The sequence below is a fragment of the Bos indicus genome, chromosome 23, assembly GCF_029378745.1.
Source record: "Bos indicus isolate NIAB-ARS_2022 breed Sahiwal x Tharparkar chromosome 23, NIAB-ARS_B.indTharparkar_mat_pri_1.0, whole genome shotgun sequence".
Taxonomy (NCBI): domain Eukaryota; kingdom Metazoa; phylum Chordata; class Mammalia; order Artiodactyla; family Bovidae; genus Bos; species Bos indicus.
The window spans coordinates 44,568,075-44,586,683 of record NC_091782.1 but is presented as its reverse complement, the minus strand read 5'-3'; the positions used below and the strand labels follow the sequence as shown (position 1 = coordinate 44,586,683).

At 45.7% G+C, this 18,609-nt stretch overlaps 1 long non-coding RNA gene across 1 annotated transcript in view; it reads left to right on the top strand.

The window, feature by feature from the left end:
* LOC109577461 (uncharacterized) overlaps positions 1-10,155 on the top strand; it is a 52,695-nt gene extending 42,540 nt beyond the window's left edge. The window contains exon 3 of the long non-coding RNA XR_011563490.1: positions 9,835-10,155. This is a non-coding gene — a long non-coding RNA (uncharacterized lncRNA). The remainder of the gene's footprint in view (positions 1-9,834) is intronic.
* Positions 10,156-18,609: the final 8,454 nt, after the last annotated feature.

Genomic DNA, 18,609 nt, shown 5'->3' with positions numbered 1-18,609 from the left:
GATGGTTAGCATCTCTGATTCAACAGACATGAATTTGAGCAAACTTCAGGAGGTAGTGGAGGACAGAGGAGCCTGGTGTGCTGCAGTCCCTAAGGTCACAAAGAGTCAGGCACGACTTAGTGACTGAACAGCAACAACAAATTACTGGACTTCTTATCCCTTAGTTCTTCACCTCATTAAGCAAGGAGCATAATGCTTACCTCATAGAGTTATTAAGAGAGTGGATAGGAAAATACATGCATGTTATTAGCACACGTACTGTACACGCTTAACTATATTAAGAATAAAATGAGAGTTGCTTTTATTAGACATTAATACATTAGACAATAATGTGTTAGATCATACTCCAGAGAATTTTGGAATTTTACTTAGAAATGTGTGTGAAAGCTCCCAGAAACATTTCCTTGGATGTTTTTCCCACTAAATAAAAATGTTAGCTTATGATGAAGAAAAAGAAATGGGTCCCCTGGACTCACATCTCTCACCCTTCCAAAAGATTATTTTCACTTCCCACTCCCATCTTTGTCTCCCATTCTCACCTCATTCTTACCTCCCAAAGAGAGGAGAGGTTCTCAGATTCCAATTTCACACAATCAAGATGCAGCACTCTATCTTATGTATCATTGAGATCTGGTTACTTCACGATGGCTTCAGGCCTTACACGGGAAAGCTGGGAACCTTAGTATCCATTCACAGAGCAGGTGAAACGTGCCCGTCTCAGGTGGTTTTGGGTGTCAGGGCCAGTGCCAATCTGATGACACTCAAGGTGCACGAACACAGCCAATCAAAGAAGTTCCTACGAAGGAGATACGCTTCCAGGATTCGAGCTGTGTCCTGAGCTATCCTGTGTCCTCCTCTGACCCTCTCCCCAAGACAGGAGTTGGACAGCAGCTTGTTTAATTACCACCTTTCATGGCTCAGGGATCTGTGTGACGCTGCAGAGGTTGCTTACTTTTCCAGATTGCAGTCAGACGGACCTGGGAGTGGAGCTGCCCAGCGCTCACAGCTCTCCCACATGACCGAGACCAGCCCAGCTGCCAGACTGGCCTTTTTACTTGGGTCCCAATTCAGGCCAGGTTTGGCGCACTGCTGACATAGCAGGCATTGCCCTGTGGTCTCCTTTGTCTTCTCCTAATGACCCCAGCACGTCCTGTCTGGGCTACTCACTGACGCATGCACAGAACAGACCTCAGCACTTGAGCTCTCTGAGGTCAAGCAGACCTGAGTTCAAGTCCTGCCTTTCTGACCACGTGACCTTGGGCCAGTGCAGACCTCTCGGTCTCTGTTTCAATTGAATCAGTCTAATAACAGCACTTGTCTTTGTCTTCCTAAAGTTTTGATGAGATAACGTATGTCAAATGCTTACCAAAGGCCTAGGACTTATTGCGTATCAACCACTGTTCTTACTGTATTCACTAATTACAAGAATTCTTTGTATTGTTCTCCAGTTGTTCCCTATAGGTAAAACCTTGAGTCCCCGTTTATGTGAGGGTGAAGCAGTTTGCATGTTCTTTTTATTGGTATATACCCTGCTGTACCTTGGGTGGTTTGGGAGTTAGGAGCACCATCAGTAACAGCTGAATCAGTGACTATCGGTGATTTGATCCACCTCCTGACAGGATATGCCTTCTGGGCTTTTCCATATATAATTTGTGTATATACAATGAGCAGGTGATCTGACCTCATTGCCCTTATACTGCAGTGCTCTTCCCCAAAGCCTTTTTTGGAGACATGTTCTCTACAAGCAGGTGAAATATTGAGATGTGTGGCTGGTTCATATTACACGTGTATTTTTAAAAAGTTATGGTACATGGAACTCTGCTCAATGTTACGTGGTAGCCTGGGTGAGAGAGGAGTTAGTACAGACACGTGTATATGTATGGCCAAGTCCCTTCACCGTTTGCCTGGAACTATCACAACATTATTAATCGATTATATCCCAATACAAAATAAGAAGTAAGAAAAATAAATAAAAATAAAAATACGGCTTTTCAGTAAGCCCAGCTAAAACCTGGTGGGGTATCAGTTGCTGTCTTCCTTTTTGAAAGAGGACAAGGGCTCAAGGCGTTACTTAGCAGATTGCAAAGACTTGTTTTTTAATCCTCGTAACTAGTTCAGTTACAGTGTATTCATCACAGTGAAAACGATGCTCAGCGCCCCTGGAGGGAACACAGGGAATTGGTGACAGGAAGGTGCAGGCCAGCTGGATCCATGCAAGAAGCGTCCTCAGGTGACCCAGGCTTTTTCATGAGGAAACAAGAGTGTCATCAGTGCTGAAAACCCCGGAAGGTGACACGATTCTTGCCAGGTTATGAAATGACTGGAGTGGAGGCCTCAGGGAGAGTTCCCAGGGCTGCTGGTGAATAGTAATGCTTGTCCTGTCCAAGACCCGCCGTGAACCTGCTCCTGCACACAGAGAAGGGCTCCCGTGAGCAGGGTCAAGGCAAGCCAGTGTGCCCGAGCAGAGCTTCCTGTTTCACTGCTGTCAAATGAGAACAAAGCCATGACCCCACAGCCTGCCAGCCCTGCCAGTGCTGCTTGTAACCCTGCGGAGACATGCTTGGGGCCATTTCTGCAGGCTTTTCACATCGTTTTGTAAGGGGCTGGCGTGAGGGTGAAGGGACAGAGTGTACAGCCACTTCTCTGCCATCTCTTCCACATCACGGGCCCCCGGGGACATGCCAGAGACCAAGACAGAGAACCCCAAGTGACAAACAGAATGCCAGGCGATTCCCAGAACCTGTTTTCTTCTGTCCAACCCTCACCCGGGTCTTGAAGACAGAACGGTTCCTGAGCACCCTTGTCTATTCGAATTCTCCAGGGTTTCAGTTGTCACTTTTCACTAGAGCCTCTTGTATTAAGTATGAGGCTAAATTAAAAAGTGAGATAGGCAAGAGTGTATAGTGTTTTAATGTCTTTTTTTGCATTCAGTAACAATTTCATTTCTATTCTGAGCCCCCATTCAGCCAAGTGGTAAAAACCTACCCTTGGTCCAGTCAGGGTCCTCCACCTCAAGGCTGCATCTGTTCTCTGGGAGGCATGCGGTGCTGAAATGGGGGGTCTGGGAGCAGGAGGGCTGGCTTAGCCTGGGTCTTATCTCTCGCCTCTGCTGAGAGGCCCTTCTTCCTCCTGTGGTCTCTTTTGGGACTCCTTTGCTTCTGATACCGAAACCTCTTAGGGTTCTCTCTCTGTCTCTCTCCCTTTCCTTCCCATTTCCCTGCCGCTCTCCTCTTCCTTTCCCCCCCCTCCTTCCCCTCCTGCTCCCTCCCTCCCTTTCTCCTCCCTTCCCCTCTCCCCTTCCTTTCCCCTCCCTCCTTCCCCTCCCGCTCCCTCCCTCCCTTTCTCCTCCCTTCCCCTCTCCCCTTCCCTTCCCCTCTCCCCTTCCTTTCTCCTCTCCCCTTCCTTTCTCCTCCCCTTCCTTTCTCCTCCCCTTCCCCTCCCCTTCTCCCCTCCCCCTTGCCTTCCCCCTCCTTCCCTCCCTCCTTTTCCCCTCCCTCCCCTTCCCCTCCCCCCTTCTTCCCTCTCCCCCACCCCACCCCCTTTCTGCCCTCTCCACCACTCTTAGGAGCACTGAAAACATATCACCTGTGTGATCCACACTCAAGGAGGACTTCTGAGCTGCCTCAGGCCCACCCACGAAGACACACTTCACAGACACTTTTTCCATCCTCACCCTGCCGGGCATGGTGGAATCGGGCGGAAGAGGAGGTGGGAGCTGCAGGTCGTGGGGCTTGGCCCAGGGGCACCGTCGTCTCAGGAACTCAGGGGCTTCTGTCACTCCTTACTCTTCCTTTCTGACTTGGCTGGGTGAAACTCAACAGCATCTCAGCTTTCTTTCCTTCCCTTTCAGCTTTTTTCTTCCTCATTCTTCCAGCCCAGAGAATCTTTGTTTCGCCCCAGGGTGGAGAAACCTTGCTTCTATATCAAGTATTTTTAGTGCCCCCGCGTCCAAGCTTGTACTGACTTTCCCTCCCTCTGTGGTCTGGTGCAGTACTGTTATTAACTCGGACAAATGGGACCCCTGCCCAGGCCCTGTGCCTCAAGGAACCCCATGCTTTGCAGTGTCTTCTCTGAACTTTTCTAAATCTTCCTCTGGCCCCGAAAGGCACATAGGCCCATCTCCGTTTCTCTCCTTTGGACCACTGTCTGACCCTTTCCTCCAGATGCCAGATGTCTACCAGATGCCCAAGGGGCCCTAGACCTTGTACCTATAAGATCAGCCAAGGGCCCCAGGGCTTGGCTCTTTATAGAAGAGTAGGTTGGTGATGAGATCACTTCCACTGGATGGAGCAGTGATTCTTTGTCAGAATTGTATGAGGTTGGACCCTTATTCCAGTGCTGCTGCTGCTGCTGCTAAGTCGCTTCAGTCGTGTCCGACTCTGTGTGACCCCATAGACAGCAGCCCACCAGGCTCCCCCGTCCCTGGGATTCTCCAGGCAAGAACATTGGAGTGGGGTGCCATTTCCTTCTCCAATGTATGAAAGTGAAAAGTGAAAGTGAAGTCGCTCAGTCTCGTCCAACGCTTAGCGACCCCATGGACTGCAGCCCACCAGGCTCCTCCGTCCATGGGACTTTCCAGGCAAGAGTACTGGAGTGGGGTGCCATTGCCTTCTCCGATTCCAGTGCTACTGACAGGATAATTTAGGGTAGCTCCAACTGTTTTTACAGACAGTTCCCTATCCCCTGCAAAAATATCTGCCTGGCACCCTTCATACCATAGGGGAACTTTGTTCTTATATCTCTTTCCTTCACTCAGGCTGTAAGCATAAAATATCAGGCTAATTCTAGAATAAAGGGAATAGTCACAGGGTAACAGAAAACATAGGGAAGAATTACCTCAGCAAATCTACTCTAATATTATGCTGCCATTCTCATGAAAAGTAGCATGCTAATAGTAGATACTTTTTTGAGATTCAGAAGTTGAGTTCTATATTTAGTTCTAGCCCTGACTCTGCTACTAACTAGCTGTGTGATCTTGGGCAAGGCACTTAGGTTCTCTAGGCCTGTTTCTGTCATTGAAATGAAGTGAATGGATGAGTGGATGGATGGGTGAGTGGGTGGATGGGTGGATGGATAGATGGATGAGTACATGAATGGATGAATGGGTGTGTGGGACCAAGGATGGGTAGATGGATAGACAGTTGAGTACCTGGATGCATGAATGGATGAATGGGTGGGTGGGTAAGTGGGTGGGAAGATGGATAGATGGATTGAGAACCTGAATGAATGGATGAATGAATGGGTGGGTCCAAAGATGGGTGGATGCATGAACAGATGGATGGGTCTGTGAGAATACCTGCCAGACAGACTGAGAAGAGGAAGGAGGAGAGCCGGTGGCTGTCCAGACACTCAGTCTCTATCCAACTCCTGCAGATTTACCGTTTTCCTGGCCATCGTCCTTGCTCCTGCTTTGTTTCAAGAGCAGTTTGAGGTAGTTGAAAAGATTTCACCAAGAGTCAGAAAACCTGAATTTTTCTTCTACACACTTGTGGTGCACTCAGTGACCCTTGGGCAATTCAGAAAGTCTGCACCAATTTCCTAATCAGTAATACAAAGTTAATGCGCCTCTCCTGTCTGTCCTCTATAGTTTTCTGGGCATCAGATATGATAATGGCTGTGGAAGATGCTCCGCCGTCAGGAAGCCCTCATACAGGGTCATATTCTGTGAGATGTTTACTGGGATTGCTCTCCTCTCCTTACTCCCCTTTACAGCCGCCCAAGGCTGGGCTTCAGTAACCCATACACGGCTTACTGAAAACAGGGTTCCAGGGGATTTCACAGCCCTGGAAAGAAACAGAGTAAGAGAAATCACAAGCTGAGGCTGTGTTACCCTGTGTCCGGGAAAAGGACTTTTTTTTTGTCCTTTTTTGTTAAAAATGCTGCAGCCAGAAGGTGTACAGTTATTCCAGGGAGAGTAAAAACCAGGGGTTTATCTTTTTGTGTATGTGCGCTTATCCACCTGAACTAAATGAGGCAGTGGAAAATTTCCTGTGATAGGCTGGACCGGCATCTAAGCATTTGTGGGATGAATCAACTTATCTATGGAGACACGACAGTGCTGAAAGGTGAAGGGTGAAGTTGTCCTCTTGTTAAACGTGCATATTAAGTTTGTAAGAGAACTGTCACACCTCATCCCTTTACCCAGAGCCAGGCACTCTTGGTGACTTCTTAAATAATCCTTATTTTGTAACATCATAAAATCTTAGCCTCCAGAGAGAGTTAAGTGATCTAATCTAGCCTTCTCCTTAGTTTAATGGTTTCAAAGCATGTCCTTGGACCAGCTGCCTCAGAGCATCATCTGGGAGCTCATTAGACATGCAGTTTCTCGGGACTTGCCTGGTGGCCCAGTGCTCCCAGTGCTCCCAGTGCTCCCAGTGCTCCCAGTGCAGGGGACTGGAGTTCAACCCCTGGTCAGGGGACTAGATCCCACATGCCGCGACTGAGTTCCAATTTGATGTTGTTGTTGTTATTTAGTCACTAAGTCATGTTTGACTCTTTGCTACCCCGTGGACTACTGGAAAAACCATAGCTTTAACTATATGAACATTGGTCGGCAAAGTGTTGTCTCTGCTTTTTAATATGTTATCTAGGTTTGTCATAGCTTTCCTTCCAAGGGGCAAGTGTCTTTTAATTTCACCCTATGACTAAAGATCCCAAGTGCCACATCTAAGACCTGGCACAGCCAAATAAATATTAAATAAATATTAAAAAAAGAAGAAGAATGCAATTTCTTGGACTCCTCCTCAGACTTAGTGAATTAGCAACTATTGCTGGGAAGGATCCTAGAGATCTGTGAACAAACCTTCCAAGTGATTCCGATGGACCTGAAATCTGAGACCCAAGGTCCTAATTCATTACCTCCCTAAATGGCATACCTGAAGGATAACAGTGAGAGACTATTTTTTTGGGCTCCAAAATCGCTGCAGATGGTGACTGCAGCCAGGAAATTAAAAGATGCTTGCTCCTTGGATGAAAAGGAGACCAACTTAGACAGCATATTAAAAAGCAAGACATTACTTTGCCAACAAAAGTCCATCTAGTCAAGGCTATGGTTTTTCCAGTAGTCATGTACAGATATGACAGTTGGACTATAAAGAAAGCTGAGCGCTGAAGAATTGATGCTTTTGAACTGTGGTATTGAAGAAGACTCTTGAGAGTCCCTTGGACTGCAAGGAGATCAAACCAGTCAATCCTAAAGGAAACCAGTCCTGAATATTCATTGGAAGGACTGATGCTGAAGCTGAAACTCCAATCCTTTGGCCACCTGATGCAAAGAACTGACTCATTTGAAAAGACCCTGATGCTGGGAAAGATTGAAGGCGGGAGGAGAAGGGGACGACAGAGGATGAGATGGTTGGATGGCATCACCGACTCGATGGACATGAGTTTGAGTTAGCTCTGGGAGTTGGTGACGGACAGGGAATCCTGGCGTATTGCAGTCCATGGGGTTGCAAAGAATCGGAAACGACTGAGCGACTGAACTGAACTGAACTGAAGGATAATCTCTGTGGCCTCTACCTGTATATTTCTGGCTATAGAGAGCTCACTGGTTCGTGAAGCTTTTGGTGAGAAGCCCTGACAATTAGATATTTCCTCAGTTGTAGTGAGATATTTCTGACTATTTGACTCTTCCACCTGCTGGCATTGTCTCTATGCCCTGAATGCAATTCAGAGTTAGAGCTGACTGGAGTTCACTGGTAACCGGGCTGATTATTCGCATGGTAGGAGTCGGGGAAGGTGAATACAAGAGGATCAACTGGGAGGGGGGCCAGTGGTTTCCATTTTCCTTTCAACCAAATAAAACAGCAAGATTAAGGGCTGTCCCAGCATTTGTGAGATTATGATAAATATCAGTATTAATAACAATAGTGACAGTAATAATTACCCACGGCTGGATTTGGATGCAGGTCAAGAAACCATCCAAATCAAATTACATTTAAGAAAAATGTGCGTGTTTGGTTCTGGGAACGTTTTCAAAGAGGAAGAAAAATTGATGCTATGAAAAAACATTTCACCTTCTAGTGGGGATAACTGCTCCTTCCCATTCTGAGGAAGTTGTAAAAGAAAGGAATGTCCCAGCAGGATAGAAATATTTAATGGTGAGTTCCCAACCCCCTCTGACTACAGAGAGAGGTGTGTACAGTCATTGAGGCTGGAGGGGGAAATGAACCTTTGCTTGCTTGCTCTTCCATCTCGAATGCTTTGAGTTTTTTGGTTTTGCCTGGTTGCCCATCAATCTCAAATGCTTTGAGTTGGATACCCTTGTTTGGCCAGATTTTGTGAGAGATTTTTTTCTGTTTGTTTCTGATGGGCGCTTGGCACCCAGAGAGGCCAGAGAGAAAGAAAAGAAAGAAAGTGAAGTTACTCAGTCGTGTCAGACTCTTTTCAACCCCATGGACTAGAGCCGACCAGGCTCCTCCATCCTGGAATTTTCCAGGCAAGAATACTGGGGTGGGTTGCCATTTCCTTTTCCAGGGGATCTTCCCAACCCAGGGATCAAACCTAGGTCTCCAGCATTGCGGGCAGATGCTTTACCATCTGAGCCACCAGGGAGGCCCCAGGGCCAGAAAGAGTATGATAGTTTTGGAATCCTCTGGGAGGCAGGGAGGCTGGTAGGGTGGAGGCTCTTTGCCTGAGGGTGAGGCCATGCCCAACAGCTGGGCCTTCCTCCATCTATTGTTGGTCTCTTCTCACTCCAGCGTCTCCCCTCTTAGGACAGACAGCAGCGCAGCTTTAAGCCCTGCCAGGACGCTCTCACAAATGATTTTTCCTCCCCCCAATTTGAGCCTGGAGAGTGTTTACTTCCTGTCAACCCCCAGGGACCTGCTGATTTTTCCCATTACTGCAAATTGCTGCTCTCGGGTGCTTTGCATTTGTTATTAAGATGCAATCAGGGTTTTCTAACTGATTAACAGCCTCACCCCGCGGGCCCCCCTGACCCTCACACCTGACTTGGAGGCAATGACAGTGGAAAACAGAGTCCCTGGGCTGCCGGGTTGTCTGTTCTGTCTGGGGCTAATGGGTTGGGGGCAGGCAGCTGGTGGGCGCTCACGGAGGGCAGCGGGGAGGAGAGAAGAGGCGCCTCCGTGGATGCTGTGCTTGCTCGGAAGGGGCCTGGTGCCTTTCAAGTGCCCGGGAATTGCGGCGGGTGTTGGGCTGTGTGACAGGCCTCTGGAATGATGACGGCTGATGGCTGCGACGGCCTGCCCAATGAGGCAGAGGCCGGCCTGAGCCGGGCCTTCCGGACGGGTAAACACAGAGCATCTCTTAAGGCTGAGTGGCAGGATGATGAGCACATGGGTGACGGCCTGCCGGGAATCGTATGTCAGTCAGCAGCTCCGAGACTGCACCCACAGCTGCCACCCAGACGCCCCAGCCTCCGTCGCCCCACCTGAGGACCCCCTCTCCTTCCCCACCCACGGCCTCAAAGCTGCCCCGCCCCTTCCTTGGTCCTGTCCGTGCTCAGAGCCAATGAAATGCACATAAGACACGTATCCACACACATGCAGTGGCTTCTGAGCACACACACAAAGCCACATCCTGGTGCAAAGCTCGCTCTCATGACCCTTTCTCTACCTGCCTGCCTGGTGCTTTTTTTTTTAAGTGTCTTCCTGGTGGCTCAGACGGTAAAGAATCCACCTGCAATGCAGCAGACCTGGGTTCCATCCCTGGGTTGGGGAGATCCCCTGGAGGAGGGCCTGGCAACCCACTACTCCAATATTCTTGTCTGGAGAATCCCCATGGACAGAGGAGCCAGGCGGGCTACAGTCCATGCGGTCGCAGAGTTGGACACGACTGAGCAACTAAGCATAGCACAGCCTTTTCATTAAACAGGTGTCTTCGCCCTTGCCCTCACTGAAGGTTCATTGTCGCCTAAGGAAAAAAAAAAAGCCTCGAAGATTGTGGACGCAGAAATCTTACTGAAGTCTTACTGAATCGCTGAGAAGTGAAAGGGTGAGAGGCCTGGGGGAGAAGCCCAGCATCGCGGGTGTCATGGGGCCAAGCAAAACCTTCCCAACTTGATTACAGGTGAGCAGAGCTGAAGGTCCTTACATGCTGCTCCACACGGGGCAGAGCCGAGCGGGGAGTCTTGTAGCCAGTGGGGTCCTGGTCCTACGTCACCTGGTTTTTCATTAGATCTATTGATTGCGTTGCAGAGAGCAAGAGGGTGTAGGGGGCTAAAGGAGAATGAGAGGGAGGCTGGATCTTCATATCACTGCACGTGCCCAGGCTTCCTAGGTGGTGCAGTGATGAAGAATCCGCCGCCAAGGCAGGAGATGCGGGAGACGATCCCTGGGTCAGGAAGATCCTCTGGAGGAGGAAATGGACACCTACTCCAGTATTCTTGCCTAAATAATCCCACGGGCAGAGAAGCCTGGAGGGCTACAGTCCATGGGGTTGCAGAGTTGGATGCCTGCACACACGTGCCCAGACTCGAAAACAGATGGACAAGACCAAGTTCCATCCCTTGTTATATAAGCTCTAAAGTGACAATAATAAATCTTCATCAGGTTGTTCTGAGGCGAACACAGGGTTATATACCAAGTCCACTTTTTTCTTTCTTTTTCTTTTGTTTGGGGAAGTGGGTAGTTAAGGCAACATTTAAAAACATAAAATTATTATTTGTTGTTGTTCAGTCACTCAGTCGTGTCCGACTCTTTGCAGCCCCGTGGACTGCAGCATGCCAGGCTTCCTTGTCCTTCACCATCTCCCGAAGCTTGCTCAAACTCATGTCCATTGAACCGGTGATGACATCCAACCATAAAGACTAAGATGAAACCTTTTTAAAGACCAGGAGGGATTATGGCTGTCTTATCCTCCCGTGGATAAAAGGTTCCGGTATTAAATTCCAGAGTTACATTATCTCATCCTCCTGACTAATTATATTAGTTTTTCCTGCACTCTGCATAGACAGCCAAAAGCTGATAGAAAGGCACAGATGTGGGGGCTTTCCCGGTGGCCCAGTGGTTAAGAATCTGCCTGCCAATGCAGGGCACATGAGTTCAGTCCCTGGTCTGTGAAGATTCCACATGCTGTGGGGCATCTAAGTCCATGTGCCATATCTACCAATCCCCTGCTCTAGAGCCGAAGCTCTGCAATGTGAGAAGCCACCACAGTCAGAAGCCTGTGCACCACAATGAAAGAAGCCCATAGCAGCAACGAAGACCCAAAGCAGCCAAAAATAAATTTTAAAAAAGTCAAAGACTTGATCCAAGATCCTCCCTGAGTGTTCAGGAAACCCTCCTGGATATAGCTTTCAAAGCAGGTTGTAGGAGCAAGGAAAGAGTGATCGGAACGGGCACTGCATCCGGGACTAGGAGGCAGCTCAGAATACGTTTAAGGAGAAGGACAGAGGGTGAGAATTGGGTGATGCAGAGAGAAACTCTATAAGGAAGAGCTCTCTAAGGAGGGTACATGGTTAAACAGTCTACAAATAGGCCACAGACACTGTTCACTTAGGGCAGCTGCATCTCTCAAGTCTTTTCCAGGCTGTGGAGCAGAGGGAAAAGCCCTAGCATGCATGGAAGTAGAGTCCCAATTTATAATTAGAATCCCACAAGAAGATGATGAAACTGAAGCAAAATTTGATGAGATGACAGCTAAGAATTTTCCTAAACTGAAAAAGAGACCAGCCATAGATTCTAGAAGCATATAAACCCCAATGGGATAAATACAAGATATAGATATATTATCTAGATATATTATGATCTGAAACGTGACTGTGAAAACTAAAGGTAGAAATCGTAAAAGTAGCCAGATTTTAAAAAAAAATTTTATTATTTTAAAACATGCAACACTAACCCCAGACTTCTCAACAGCAGGAATGGAAAAAAGGGACATCATTACATATTCTCCTTACATTAAAGGAAAATCAATGATATGATGAATTTTTTTATTCCAATACATTTGATAGATTATAAAAACACATCTTATCAAAATAAATGCAGAGAGAAATAGGAATTCCAGTATCTATTAAAATTGAATCCATTATTAAAAACCTTGCCCTCAGGACAACTCCAGGTCCAGTTTGGAAAATTTTTCCAAACTTTAATAAATAAATGATCTTGGATGACTCTTCCAGAGAATAAGAAAACAAAAGACATTTTAAAACTTGTTTTATAAAGTCAGATGTAAGGAAATGGCTACCCACTCCATTACTCTTGCCTGCAGAATTCCATGGACAGAGGAACCTTGCAGGCTACATCCATGGAGTCTCAAAGAGTCAGACGCAACTGAGCTACTAACGCTTTCACTATAATTTGAAATAATACAAGGACATCACAAGTCAGAAAAATTAAAGATGAATCTCTTTCATGACTGTAGATTTAAAATTCTTAATTAAAATATTTGCAAGTCAAATCCAGTGATGTATAAAAAGTACAAATCAGAACCAATTTGGGTTAATTCCAGAGATATAGGAATGGTTTAATAATCGAAAGACTGCAATTATAATTGAACACATTAATAGTATAAAGGAGAATGATAAATTAGACATAGGATAATATAGGCAATTTAGAATAATAAAAACAGAATAAAGGAGATGTGGCCATCTCTGTAAATGTAGAAGCATTGGATACAATTCAGTATGCATTCTGAATAAAATTCTTCCTTCTCAAAATAAATACAGAAGTCATTCTCTTAATCTGATAAAGGGCATCTTCAAAAAAATCTACTGCAAACATCATACTTAAAGGTAAAATAATGAAAGCCATCCCTTGAGATTAGGAATGAGAAAAGATACCAGAGTCACCTTCTTTAGTGTTTTATTTGAATTACTCGCAAGAAAAAAGAGATAAAAGCAATGAGGTTTCAAAAGGAAGATACAATATTATTGCTATTGTAGATGACATGATGGTGCATTTAGAAAAATACAAAAGAATTTATAGAAAAATAATTAGAATTATTAAGTAAGTTCAGCCACGCCACTGAATACAATACCAATATACAATAATCAGTTTATTCCTACATACAGTATTTCCTCTTTATCTGCAGCAGATATGTTCCAAGACTCCCAGTGGATGTCAGAACCTTAGACAGTACCAAGCCCTATATGGACTATATTTTTTTCTGATACAGGCAGCATATACGGCGTGGATACACTAGAAAAAATGATGATTCTAGGTCCTCAGCAGGATGGATAGGAACAGTGAAAGATTCCATCATGCTACTCAGAATAGTACACAATTTAAAAGTTAGGAATTATTTCTAGAATTTACCATTTAATATTTTCAGAATATGGTTGACTGCAGGTTACTGAAACTACAGAAGTTAAACTTTGGGTATGATGGTACAGCAACAATTGTAAAGGAAATAACATCCATACTATTTATAATAGCATCCCCAAATCATCAAGTTCTAAAATAAATACAATGAAAAATGTGCAAGAAAACATTATGAGAGAAATCAAACAAGATCTAAATAAAAGAAGAATAGGCTACATTCATAGATTAGAAGATTCAGTGATACAAAGACACCAACAGATCAAGATACTCAAGAAATTAAATATCTAGGATATTTAAGATGTATGTTTTGCTTTTTCTCTTTTTTGGGAAAGCAACAGGTTGATTGTAAAATTTGTATGAAAATTCAAAGGATAATAGTCAACTACTCTTTTAATACAAAAATAAAAGTGGAGAGTTTATTATATAAAGAAGTATTGTAAAGCTGCAGACAGTTAAGGGAGCTTACTGTTCATACAAAATAGAAATATCAAGTAGTATATCAGAAGAAAATATTAAAAATGTACTCATTTATATAAAGTCATACTTGATGACAAAGTTAACACAGTAGTGCATTGGTTAAAAGATTTTTTTTTTCATAATGGTCTGAGTCAATTAGATAGCCATATGTCAAAAGTCTTGATTCTTCTCTTACATGGTATAAAAGATATCAGTTCCAGGAAAATTACAGATCTAAAGGTGAAAGCTAAAGTAATTCGACTTCTAAAAGTGCAAACAAATGACTTCAGGCAATTTGCAACACTAGTTCATCAGACACCCAGATTCTAGCTCCTGCTTTGGGCCTATGTGGATCCCTGGTACATGATGGGTCACTTAGAAATGCTTTGGGCTGCAGGTAATAGAAATCCAAAATGGTACCTTAGGCCCATAGGTATTTGCTTTTTCACTTAAGACATCTGGCGGGAGCTGGAGGCTGGTGTTGGTTCAACCACTCAACTGAATCTTTGGGGAGCCACGTGTTTCCTCTGTTCACTCTGACATCCTGAGGTGTTGAGTTTTGTCCCTTGTCCTTGCCATCCTGAAGCTGTAAGATGACTTTTGCAGCTCATAGCATCAAAACACTTACAGGGCAGAAACAAGGGGAAGAGATAGCTTGCTTGCTTACTAAGTTGCTTCTGTCATGTCTGACTCTGTGCGACCCTATGGGCTGTAGCCCACCAGACTCCTGTGTCCATGGGGGTCTCCAACAAGAATACTGGAATGGGTTGTCATGCCCTCCTCCAGGGGATCATCCCAACCCAGGGATCGAACCCACATCTCTTATGTCTCTGGCTTGGCAGGTGAATTCTTTACCACTGGCGCCACCTGGGAAGCCCATAAGACAGCTTACCTGTCTCATGCAAGCCTTCCCATAACCCAGCTTCGTTCTCATCCTCAGCAAACTTCCTTGGCCAAGACAAGTCACACTGACACCCTTAGATACAAAGGACACTGGAAAGTAAGTAGTAGTTGGTAGTTCAGGATAGCTCTTGCATAGCCAGCCAACAACGGCAGGAGGCAATCGCTCAGAGTAAGAAACAATACCAAAGCTGTTGTATGATCCACCTACAAGTCTGCATAACCAAGAGTGGGTTTACCTGTTCAACTTGTCTATCTTTGGGGACAGATGTGTACTTGACTAATCTTTCTTATGCAGCCTTTGAAACTGCTTGATTTTCCTGTGTTTGCTGTGAAAATTAGGTTTTTCCTTTGGTAAATATAATGATTTCCTAATAAAAGTGCTAAATTATTTCATTGAGTGGTGACTCCAGACACTCCTCCCTGCTACTCGTTTGAACATCAGAGTCAATTCCCCCAGTGTCATCCTAGACAGTTTGACGGAGGAAAGGAATGAGAAACCTCTGTTCAATCAAGTATCTGATTAATACAGGTGCGGTATGCAAATTGCTGACTTTCTAAAGATTCTAGTAAGATAAAAAACATGCTTACAACCATTCTTACAGTGTCATTCTCTTTTTTCTGAATCTCTTAACATCTTCTCTGAACACTACCTGTTTTGCGTGTTAGGATGATATATTTTCAAGACTGTTTTTATTTTTTCCTTCTTTTTCCCCTACCCTAATTGCTTCCCCCCCTGTCTTCTGTGCTTCTCTGGCACTCTTTGCTGACTGTCTAATGTGGGTGAAGCACAAATCCAGCTGAGAAAATGACAGGTTGGGAAATGTTTACATGAGTGTTAAATCTAATCACAATATATGCCCTGATCTGGACATGGCACCTCCCCGTGAACAATAGATATTTATATACAAGATGTTTTTACGACCTAGTTCTTCTATCATTGCTGGTTGAATATTTCCAATCCTCTTGCAGCAAATGCAGTGTCAGGGATTCCAGATTACCCTTCCCAATGTAGTGAGAGGAGAGACACTGACAAGCTATTTCTGTCTTTGTGTCTACCTGTATTTTGTGTGTGCATATATACAGCGTGTATTGTAAATTGTTGCTATTTTAATGATTCCTTCAGTCAAAACAGTCCATGACCCTGCTTGCAGCTCTCGGCAAGTTAAAGGTGTGATGTAGTGAAATGCTAAAGGTTTAAGGGAAAACCAAGGATAGAAGAGATGGTTTAAAAAAGTGTAGGATGTGCTAAGTAAGGGAGGAAAGGCAAAGAGCCTGCATACAGGGTTTTAGGGCACAGCTAAGAGAGAAAATTACGGAGAAGGCAATGGCAACCCACTCCAGTACTCTTGCCTGGAAAATCCCATGGACAGAGGAGCCTGGTAGGCTGCAGTCCATGGGGTCACTAAGAGTCAGATGCGACTGAGCGACTTCACTTTCACTGTTCACTTTCATGCATTGGAGAAGGAAATGGCAACCCACTACAGTGTTCTTGCCTGGAGAATCCCAGGGATGGGGGAGCCTGGTGGGCTGCCGTCTATGGGGTCACACAGAGTCGGACACGACTGAAGCGACTTAGCAGCAGCAGCAAGAGAGAAAATTAGACTTTTAAGGTCAGGGTCTGAGAGGTGGGCAGCCTGACTGATGAATCAGGTGGCTGAGGAATCAGAACTCCCCAAACCAAGGGGTTCTGCCTGCAGCCAAGCACCATCTCCTGCATGAAACACCCACCTGAAGCTGAGCTCAAATCTCAGTGGTGACATACAAGAAACAGCCAAGAATGGGGAGCGGGGAGGCAGTTAAAGACAGTGCAAGGCTGCTGGCAAGAAACTGCTAGTACACACAGCATCTTTTAAAAAAGTTTTCACAGACACAGTTTAATTGGAGCTTTAGGTTTTTTGCTTTTGTTTTTTGCAAAATGTGTCTTTTTACTCGTTTGCATTTTTAACAATGGCTTTATTGAGATACAGTTCCTATATCATATAATTTATCTGTTTGAAGTGTACAAATCAATGATTTTTGGTGTATTACATTATTAATCTTTTCAAATCATGATGAAATGTATCATGGGCCTACATTCAAACTTGACTCTGCTTTGCTCAAGACCGGTTCACCCAACAAACATCTTCTGCAGGTCAGCTCTTGGCAGGACACTGTTTGTCTCCGCACAGAGCAGGAAGCGGCCTGCCTTTCCAGCCTGTTGTTTTCCTTTCCCTGCCCCTGCGGTGGGTGTGGCCGAGTGGATAGGCATCTGGTTTTTTCCCCAGACCGCAGGCTTCGGAAGATTCCACCCCGGCGGATGGTGACTCCACTGTCTTTGGAGCTTGTCACCACTTGTGGCTTTTCCTCCTGCCCCTCGGGGGCGGCAAGCCGCCTTTGATCAAAAGCAGCTCCTCGTGTGGGGAGAGCTGCAGGCAGGGGCGGTGTGTGCGGACGGACGCACCCACGTCGGCGAGCTGGGTGCTGGGCCCTTTGGAGCTCAGGTTCTCGGTGTGTTCTGTCTGCCCTCTACTCGGCTGGCAGCGGCTGTCTGCGGATCTGGCTCAGCCTGCCTGCTGGGCTCTTGCGCAGAAGAAGGGGGGAGGCAGTCATCCCCTCGGGGCCCCCTGCCCCTCTGCTCTCCTTGCCCAGCAAATGTGGAGCAAGGTCTTTTAGGACACCTTACGGACAATCCTGCCAACCACCCATTCCTGAGACCAGAGTATAGCGTTAGATCACAGTGGGCTTCCCAGCTGGCACCAGTGGTGGAGAATCCACTTGCCAATGTGCCACGGGGCTTCCCAGGTGGCACTGATGATAACCTGCCTGCCAGTGCAGGAGACGTAAGAGATGCGGGTTTGATTCCTAAATAGGGAAGGTCCCCTGGAGGAGGAAATGGCAACCCGCTCCAGTATTCTTGCCTGGAAAATTCCATGGACAGAGGAGCCTGGCCGCATCCATGGGGCTGCAAAAGAGTCAGGCATGGTTGAGCCTCACTTACTAGGTCACAGTGTGATAACACAATGATTAGGATAAGGAAGATCCCAGAGCAGGAGTCGGGCTAGGAAACAGATTCTACAGGGGATCTGTGGACCTTTTGAATTTTGGATTCAACAGCTACTGAACTGGTTGAAGAGCCTCACTCCTTCCTGTTGGCATAATGAGGTGTTTAAAGACCAATGCCTCAGCCCCTTTATCACAAGGGATATTGGATAATACAGCAGGTCCTCTACATGTGAATGAGTTCCATTCTGAGAGAGTGTCCATACATCCAATTTGTTCCCAAGTTAGCCTAGGTGCCCAGCTAACACAGTCGGCTACACAATACTGTACTGTAACAGGTTTACAATACTTTTCACACAAATAATACATTTAAAAAACATTTAAAAAATACAGAAAACATTTTTAAAAATTAAAAAAAAAAACATTTTAATCTTACAATACAGTACCTTGAAAAGTACAGCAGTCAGTACAACAGCTGGCCTACAGGGACACGTTGACGTCTTTGAAAGCTCGAAACTTGAAGGTTCGTACGTAGGGCACTTACCGTAGGTCAAATTTTCAAATTATTCCGTGCCACCTCAATTGTGAAGTTCAAGCAAAGCTAGAAACTGGCAGTGAACTGGATTTCTAGTTCTTACACATTTTTTTTTCACCTCCTTAGTAGGTTGGAAGTGTGAAAGTGTTAGTCAGTCAGTCGTGTCTCACTCTTTGCGACCCTATGGACTGCAGCCTGCCAAGCTCCTCTGTCCGTGGAATTCTCCAGGCAAGAATACTGGAGTGGGTTACCGTTCCTTTCTTCAGGGGATCTTCCCAACCCAGGGATCCAACCCAGGTCTCCTGCACTGGAGGCAGATTCTTCACCATCTGAGCCATCAGGGAAGCCTAGTAGGTTGGAAGGATCATTCAAAATCTTTGATAGGATCATCCCATTTAGCCAATTTGTGATAAAGAGGGCAAAAGCTGGAGACAGGGAAATTATTGCCACCAGTAAGATTTGGGTGCTACATGCCTGACCTTGCTCATCTGGACGCAGTGGGAACCACACTTC